This window comes from Tupaia chinensis, unplaced genomic scaffold, assembly GCF_000334495.1.
Source record: "Tupaia chinensis unplaced genomic scaffold, TupChi_1.0 Scaffold143796_1, whole genome shotgun sequence".
In the NCBI taxonomy this organism is placed as follows: Eukaryota; Metazoa; Chordata; class Mammalia; order Scandentia; family Tupaiidae; genus Tupaia; species Tupaia belangeri.
This window is the reverse complement of record NW_006203646.1, coordinates 4,759,269-4,768,401: the sequence shown is the minus strand read 5'-3', so window position 1 is coordinate 4,768,401 and position 9,133 is coordinate 4,759,269. Positions and strand designations below refer to the sequence as shown.

At 48.2% G+C, this 9,133-nt stretch overlaps 1 protein-coding gene across 1 annotated transcript in view; it reads left to right on the top strand.

Annotated features, from left to right (window-relative positions):
* The first annotated feature begins 906 nt into the window (after nt 1-906).
* The window catches only part of CYFIP2 (cytoplasmic FMR1 interacting protein 2), a 164,630-nt gene continuing 156,403 nt past the window's right edge, over nt 907-9,133 (top strand). The window contains exon 1 of the mRNA XM_014582780.2: nt 907-1,010. The gene's annotated coding sequence lies outside the window, so the exon portion shown is untranslated. The remainder of the gene's footprint in view (nt 1,011-9,133) is intronic.

Genomic DNA, 9,133 nt, shown 5'->3' with positions numbered 1-9,133 from the left:
GACTTGCTTAGGTGTCTCATGGTTAGGATTGATGCAACCCGACTTGAACCCGGTTTGAAGGTCGACCAGGCTTCATATCAATTATTATTTTTTTTTTAAGAGCCCTCCATGGGAGGTAAGTCTTGAAAGTGCCTGTCCTCTCAGTTCCCTCCCAGCCTCGACTTTTCGCAATGATTTCCTGTCACCTTTGGTACTTTAGGTAATTCTTCCTGAATGAGGCTAGGTCAAGCTCCTGCTAAAGAGGACAGCTTCAGGGATTCTGCTCCAAGGAACTGAAAGAGGGAGGGAGAAGTTATTCCTGAGGAAGGCACAGGACAGACCCACTCATGGCAGTCCCCTACCCCAGGGGTTATCTTCCATCACTTCGCCTGCTCCTTTCCTTCACAGAACTTCTCGCAGCTAAAGCCGCGCACTTGCTAGGTTACTGCACGCCCATCTCGCCCGGTAGATGTAAGCTTAAAGGGCAGGGAAATTGGATTTTGCTCCAGTGACATCCAGCTCCTGGCACGGTGCTTGGAGCAAAATAGGTGATCAATGAAGACTCGGTAAATCAATGAGCACTTGGAAATAACGTGAGACCACTGAGATCCGACGGGGCCCGCAGCGCCCGTCCTTCCACTGCGGCAGGTGTGGTTCTCCGCTGACAGAGGCCGTGGAGCCAGTCCCCCTCCGTGCCTCACACCCAGAGCAGGGCTGCCGACTCTCCGGGGGCGGAAGGCCCGCATCCCGACAGCCCACCAGCCCAAGGTGCAGGTCATGGGTGTGCCAGCCTTACAGGGGATGGTGCCGGGAGCCCCTCACCGCAGCCATTTCCTGCTCTTTGTGCGGCAGCAAGGGCGGCGAAGGGGCTGGGCACCGGTGCGGAGGAGGAGTCGCAACGCGCGTGGGGCGGGGCCGGGGCGGACCCAGCTCGGCTGCCAGCGGAGCGGATCCGGGCAGAGCATCCTGCGCCCCGGCGCGGGGCCCAGCGGCAGCCCCGGGCCCCTGCCCTGGACCGGCTGCAGACCCAGGTAAGCGGCGTTAGCAGGCCTCAGAGCCGGCGCGGGGATCGGGCTGCTGCTGGGAACCCGGCTGCCGCCGAGAGGATGCGCGAGGGGCCGGCGCCCCTTCTTCCAGCCCGAGGGGGGCGCTCGGCTCCGCGCCCGGGCTAGCGCGGCCTGGGGGTCCCCGGAAAACCCTAGAGGCCAGGCCTCAGGCCCCGCGCTGCTCCTTTTTCCCTCTGGCCCACTCTGGGCTCCGCGGCGCGGACCCTTTGCCAGGAGGCGCGGGCATATCGCGGAGCTCGGACTCGGCGGCCGCGGCGGCAGCAGCAGGTGCCACCTTCTTCTGGGCCTTGGGAGCCACGGGGTTCAGCTCCCCGGCAAAGAGCGCGCTCACTTCGTCCGCTACCGGCACGTCCTTGTCCGCGCCCAGGTACTGCAGTACGCCGGCCCACGCCTCTGCCGCCGCGGCCACCATCCCCCAGGGCCGGCGAGATCCGCCTGGGCCCGCCTGGCAGCCGCCTTGGGCGCTCAGCGGCCTGCGGTGAACGTGCGTGGGAGGGGCGAGGGGTACAGCTGGGTATGTCCGGGGGTTGAAGCGTTTGATGGGAGAAGAGGGACGTCTGACCCGCTTTGAAGCATTCTGGCCTACACTAGCATTGCCCTCCTGCTGACTGGGGGCGGGGAAGGTGGGGACAGCGCTGAGTGGGAGGTCTCCCGCGGAAAAGGATTGATTTTCTTGAACTCCGAAGAACCAGAAAGATGCCAACCTGTCAGTTATGGCTTCTGATTTTTAGGACAGCTAGAATCCGCTACCCCAGGTACAGCCCACCTGTGTACAAAGGAAGAGAAGGAGGTGTTAGGGCCGGGGAGGAGGTATCCCAGGGGAAGGAGGTAGCATGGCGGGACAGAGGTATGGCTCTCAGGTCAGAGAACTGGCTGGAAAGGACACTGTCTGCCCAGGTGCCCTCTCCAGCCCAGGAGTCTGACTTTGACCTTTGCCTGCCTAGTTTCCCCAGCACAGTGAAGCATTCACGGGACTGACCAGCCATCTGCCCTTCCAGCTAGGCCTTGCAAAAATGGGGCAAGGGTCTTTTCTTGCTAGCCCCTGCCTGCGGTGCCCTCACAGACTGGGGCAGGCCCGCTGGCAGGAGGGGCAGATCAGGAGAGTGTTGCTTCCTGTGCTATTTTCCACCTCCTGCCTGTGTCCCCTTTAGGGCAGGGAGTCTCACCTTACTCTTGGGCATGGCTGTTAGAACTGCTGCCAGCAACCTGGGGCCCTCAGATCTCAGAGAGCAAAAATCTAGGCTATACCTCTGGGTAGAATTGTGAAGGTCTTGAAGGTAGTTATCTCTGCAGTCAGACCCATCTCTGGGCCCTCTCTGAGGCCTTCCACCTTCATTGCCATATAGTGCTCTCTGCTTCCCCATTCTCCAGTGTCAGAAATTGTTTACAAGAAAGGGGCCAGGGAATACCCAACAATTTCTTATTTAATGCAGAGTAGGTGCTTTGGCCAGGGAGGAAACAGAGGATGGGAGGCATTTTAATAGGGAACAAAGCTTTAAGTCAAGATCTGATATCTCTAATGGTGGAATTTCAGACAGTGGACCAGAAGTAGGGGTGGGGAGCTGGGGATCTCTTTGGAGGAATAGTTCTCTGAAATGACAGAATCTAGCAGCCATCTATGCTCAGCAAGGACAGCTTTGGCCCTAAGGGCAAGAATACTGCAGGACTATGCTTGTGTGTGTGTGTGTGTGAGAGAGAGAGAGAGATTGGTCAGGGGTTACTGTATGTGTGATTGGTCAGGGGTTACTGTCACCACAGGCATTTGTTGAACCCCCAGTGCCCACTGCGGGGATGTGAAACTTGCGTGTAGAGAGGTACTTGTTGGCATTGGCCGCCATCTGTCAAGGCAGCTATCATGCCACAAGAAGAGTGTGTTGCTGCTTTCAAAGCCAGTGCCTCTGGGTAGTTCTGCACACGGAGCCTCTGGCTGGGAGCATTAGTTCTCTGCTCACTAAGCTTCTTTATTATATTTCCTGGCCAGTTCCAACTGGTTCTGTGGGCACCCAAGGCTGCCTTGTTCAGTCCCTGCTGGAAAATGGAAGAGGAAAACTTGCTTTAGGCATTAGGCCAACAGTGGGATATGTAATCCACTAGGGTTGGCAAGTTTGACTGAAATCAGATTGGGGGCTGGTCCAGAGAAGGAAGTAGACATGAATTTAAAAACTGGTAAAGGGCCCCAGGAGACCTCTATTTGTCCCCTCTGATAAATCATGCCCTCTTGGGGGTTCAGTGGGCCTCCATTGCTGTCGTTGACCAGAAAGCAGAATTAGGTGATGAATAGGCAATGAACTAATTAGCATTGGGCACAGCACTCCTGGAAAACAGTGCAGCCTCTAGTCTTCACGTCGAAGGATGGCCTACGTGCTCAGAGAGGCTTCTTTTGGCCACTGTTGGCCCCAGGGTTCCACCAAGAGCTTCACAAAATGGGCTTTTATAACCTCCATGTGGCCACCACAACAATGAGTCTATTTCTTTACTGGCAAGTATTAATTATTCACTTGTAGTTGACGAAACCAGACATCAGTCACCTCATTGGAGTCTTTGTGAAAGGCCTTTGGTCTTGTCATTCTGAGGAGCAAAGCCATGTCTAGGGTGCAGAGGACTGCCCCTGCAACAGTAGTGGAAGTGGCGGGAGGGGTAGGGCATGCTGCTTCCTTCTAGGCAGTGAATGAGAGGCTAGCTGTGGTGGGGGAGGAGCTGGTAATCTTTGGATGCTCTTATTAAATGAGGGATGCAGGAAAGTGCTAAGCAAAGTGCTGAGCACGTGGTAAGGCCTACTGTATTTGTGTTTATTGTTATCATGTATTACATAATCATTAAGAACTGGCTTATGTGCTAGTGCACGCACAGCTCCACCAACGCCTTTACCTCCAAAGCTTCCCTGAATGTTGCCTTTTTGAGGGGAATGGATCTCTGTGACCCATAAACCCAGCAGCAGGTTTGCCTGCAAAAGGTAGCAAAAGGAAAGACTGATGAGAGATGGTGTCAGTCAGAGCTTCAGGTAGGGAGTGTTTATGAGCAGCACATGGAGGGTGGGTGGAACTTGAGAAGGCAGGGAGGATGGGGAAGGAATAAGCTGAGCAGAAGTCCAGAGGTAACTCTCACATTTCAACACTCGGAGTTCAGGAAAGACCCCTTCCTCTCTGTGCATTCAGTATTTTGCAACCGACCAAAAATGTTGAGGGCATATTCGCATCCCAGGCAGGCAGCAGTGCAGTGGACTTAGTATACAGGATTTATCCCCAGCTTGCTGTGTGCCTTTAACCCAAACACTACCTCACACGGACTTTAAAAACAGCAATGGCAAGCAGTCTGCCCAGCTTGTTACCTGCCTGTCCTCACAGGAGCCTATAGATGAGATAATGTCTGTAAATCGTACTCTGGAAAGAAAAGGCCATGGAAGTAGAGAAGAGAAGGAGGCTCCTGAATGGGTGGCTCTTTTGGATGGGTGCCTTCCCTTCCTAAAGGAACAATTTATTAATTATATATTGTGTGTCAGTTTAAGACGACGAATCTGTGGCCTCTCTGTACCATTGAGCCAACAGGAAACTGAAAAGCACTTTGTGATTCAGATTCTGTCGAGGCCCCTAGATGGCCTTGCCTGTACAAAGCCACTTCAGATTAAGTCAGTGGGTGTGGGATGCCTCCCAGGATGCAGTTTGGCCATTGGCTTCCTAGCCATGGCCATTACTTTGAGGGCTATGTACGCTGTGCCTCAGAGGATGGCCATTTAAGCCATACTTCTTGGACCCTGGCAACAGAGGAGAAAAAAAGGTGGTGCATAGTCTTGAATTAACTTATTTTGAGAAGGCAGAGCTTGAGTTCAGGCAAAATTTCCTACAGGAATTATTCTGGTTGAGTGACATTTTGATGGACTTACAGCAACTCAGAAGCAGTGCAGTGAAAGAGGGAAGTAAACGCAGCCTTCTGGAGAGATGCCTGAGAGAAACTCGATGATGACCTCATCAGTAGGTCTTTTGATTTTGTGTTTACATCATTGTTAGGTCATCATAGAACAATGGTTCTCAGACTTGACTCTCTAGGTGGAATGGAGGGATGCTTAGCATGGCCAAGCTCTGCTTTGAAAGTGAGATGGGAGATGAGGTCCTTACACAAAGTAAAGGTGGTAGGCTGGTTAGGAAGTTTCAGGAGACTGCCGGGGTTTATAACAGCTGCATGTGTGGGTGGAATAAGGAATCAACTAGGAATGAATGAGAGAATTGTTTAACTTCACCCAGGGCCCAGCTGAGATCAAAGAGAATCTGTAGGCCGTCCCCTAATAGAAGACACTCACTAATTCAGTGTTAAGTAAGGGATACCTAAGAAATATTTTCAGTGTGTACTTTGAAAACATGATGCTTGGCCTAACCTGGTGGTACAGTCCATAGCAATCTGAACCACACTGCTGGAAGCCACAGAGCTGACTATGGTTCAGGTCCCCAGGTTGACTAAGAGTGCACCAAGTACTTGCACCCAAGATCATGATGGGCTGGAAGGCTGGAAAGAGGGGAATCAGAGCATGATGAGACACTGTCAAGGGTGTTTCTCCCTCTCTTTCTCTAACATACACTCTCTATCATGGATAAAATAAATAAATTTTAAAAATTATGATGCTAATAGACTACTTTTTGCAAGGTGCAAATGGTGAGGTAAGACTTCAAAACTAGCGGTCATCCTTCAGCCTCCAAGTCTGTTTTATCTCCACATGGGAAAGAGAAATGAGGGTCTGCTTCTGATTTGAGGTGATTATTGTATGAGAAATTTTCTAAAATCTCTTCAAATTCTTATAGTAATAAGGCTAATTTAGATATAGTTCCTTAGAGGACTGTGATGTTTGAATTTTTTTAAGAGACATTTTTGATGTTGGGCATGTGTGCTTACCAGAGAGACAGAGAGAGACAGACAAAAAAAGAGAAATCCCCCCCCTGGGGGGATGGCCATGTCATAATCCCTTCTCCTCTAGTCTCCTCTCAGGATTTTGGGCACACATGCACATGTGCCCGGCATGAGTTTTAAGCCACTGCAGTTGACTACATGGGAGTCCAACTATATAACCATTATGCCATCAGCTGGTCCTTGAATTTTTTTTTAAAAAGAAACTGAAAGACATGAATTATGGACATGGGCTCATGTATTCAGGAAATCATTCATGAAGCATTAATTAAGCAGGTAAGGTCTAGTATGCCCAGCTCTTTGCTCGTTACTAGGGGGTCAAACCCAGAAAAGATGACTATGGCTAATAGTCTTGGTGGTCCAAATAATTAGTGAAACATAAAGCATTTCATAATCCAGCAGGAAAACGTGACTGTGAGTGTTTGGGGAATCCAGCAAAATGAAGATTATTGTGGGTTTTGACTGGTCAAACCTTTCTAGAAACATATCTTGACTTGAGGCCTGGTAGATGAGCAGAATTTGAGAAGGAGAGAGAACAGTCCACAAAGGGGTTGAGATAGTTTGAGCAAAGGCATAAAACAAAGATGTCTTCAGACAGCTTTATGAAGCCCTGTGTGCCTTGGTCTCAGAGAATGATCCTTGTTGGAGAAGTGTAGTCTTTAAGGAAGCCCATCTATAGTGATAGTCATCTGCTTTAGAGTTAGAAAGGCCCTGAGAGAGGTCCAGGTCCTGTGATACTTAATTGATCATTTTTGTTTTGCTTTTTTTAAGTACACATGATGGACAGTATTGACATGTTTGACATATTACACCCCATAGACAGTCCCCCAATTCTGAGATAGACATGCAAACAATGATACTACTGGAGAATTTGAACCCTTGCCTCACATATAATAAAATGCACCTTACTTGCAAACCTCAGTACTGAAACTGTTATTGGTCCAAGTTATTCACAACAACCTTCACAATGCGAGTTTTGACATGATGGTTGAGAATCTCTACTACCAACATCCATTTTTTTACAGACATGGGAGTTTGCCCTTTGAGAGTGAGTGGAAACGTAGTTTCAGGCGTCAATCAGTCTTTGTACTGAGCCATGTCTGAGCTGCAGTTTCACAATGATGAAACTGAGGTCTTGCCTGGTCCCATCTGGTGGCTGAACCTGAAGTCTTGCTCTTTGTTTCCACAGCAAATGCAGTCACTTTCTTTTCTGAGTTTGAGCAGATGCCTCTGAGAGGCACCTACTCATCATACAGATAATGTTGGCATTCCTCATGGGATGACCTGTCCTGGGCCTCAGCAGGAGCAAAATCAGCAAGGCACCTTGGTGGCAGGACCTCCCCTCCCAAGAGGATTGGAGGCTGTGACCCTGCGCTGCTGGTATCACCCAGTGGGTTATCAACCGGAAGGCCTCCTCAGCCCTAACAGCACAGGAAGCAGCTGAGTAAAACAGTAAATGAAATGGTGAGCCTTTGAGCTCCACCAAGATCTTTTTCTCTGCTTCCTTGTAAATCTTAAGGAGGGTAAGCCTTCTCCAAGCATCCCAAGTTGAGGCTGACTTGGACTTATCTGCTCAGATCTCCATTGCTATAGGCAATGGGGTCTCTGGTCTCAGAGGATAGGAAATGAGGGACTTAAATAGTAAAGACTGCCTGACTGGTCAGTGCTGTTTACTGACCAGATGTCTGAACTGCTAGCAAGGAAGCTGTGGGTTTTTAAAAATAAGTTTAAATTTTTTGATCAGAGCAATACATGCACATGCTTAAAAAAATCAAATAGTACTGAAGGACTCACAGTGAAAAACAACCATCCACTGCCCACCTTTCCCTAGAGGCTGCTGCTTTTAACTCGCTGTTTCTTCCAGTGGTTGCCTTCAGGTCTCTGAATGATATGCTTATACTGCTTTCTTGGTGTATCTGTTCTGCACATGGTCTGTTTACTTCCTGCTGTGATGGATGAAGATTTCACTTTCTTACCCCATCCCCCTTCCTCCCCTACCCCACCTCCTAATATATTAAGAGCACTATTTTAACCTAAATCGTGTTTAAAGCATTTACATTATAAAGAGATATATAATAATGATCATGAGAGTCAGGTAATGTCTTTTGATTATATTTCCTTGCTTATATGTCTTTCTGTTTTATCGCAAAATTAGAACTCTATCTTTCTTTAAAAAGAAAAAGTACTCTTTTTCTTTTAAAGCTCTGTCATATCATTTATATTTAGTTTCCTTGTCTTCCCAGAAGATTGCAGTGTTAGACCAGTGCTACCCCTCCTAGCCGAGTGACCTGAGTTTGTGTCTTCACCAGTAGAAAGCGAGCTCAGGTGGAAAGAGAGCTAGATTCCCTTCTTGTTCTCATTTTAAACTTCAAAACACATCACCCCACCCATCTCAGTGGTTTTCATCTTCTGAGGAGTCTTTCCTCCAGGGTGCGGCAGCCTGGGGACTTGACAGATGGCAGTGAAACAACAGCAGGCAGAGGAGGGACCAAACAGACTTTGATGGGCCACTTGACCCCCACAGTTTAAAGGCCACTCCAAGGGATAGTGTGGTTTGTCTGTTGGTTTCTTTTCCCTTCCCACTGTCCCCTGTTTGTTTTTGCATATCACAGCCTTTGCTTGTAGGGGCAGCATCATGGTCCCCAAGCTCCCCAAGCTCCTGCATCATCTTCAGCCCTCTTTGTACACTTGCTTAGTCATAGGCAAATTTTCCCCAAAATAGTCATAGAAATATTGGGTCATCTGGAAAGTCATAATGTATCTTTTTTACATAGAAAAACAGAAAAATACATCATAACTTCTCTGATGTCCCAATAGTAACATTTTTGGTAACTGATTTTTTTTATATATAGTTGACATATTATAAAATTCACTCATTTAAAATATACAGTTCAATGAGTTTTAGTATATTCACAGAATTATGCAGCCATTTTAGAACACTTTCAGCACCCAGAAAGAAAATTCTTGTCTTTAGCAGCACCATTAATTTGCACTCTTAGCCCTTAACAATATTAAGTTTTCCAATCTATGAACATGGAATATCTTTTCATTTACTTAGGTCTTCTTTAATTTTTTTTCAGCAGTGTTTGGACGTTTTTGATGTATATGTTTTGCACATATTAAATTTATTTCTAAGTATTGTATTTTTTATGCTATTATAAATAGAACTGCTTTCTTAATTTCATTTTCACATA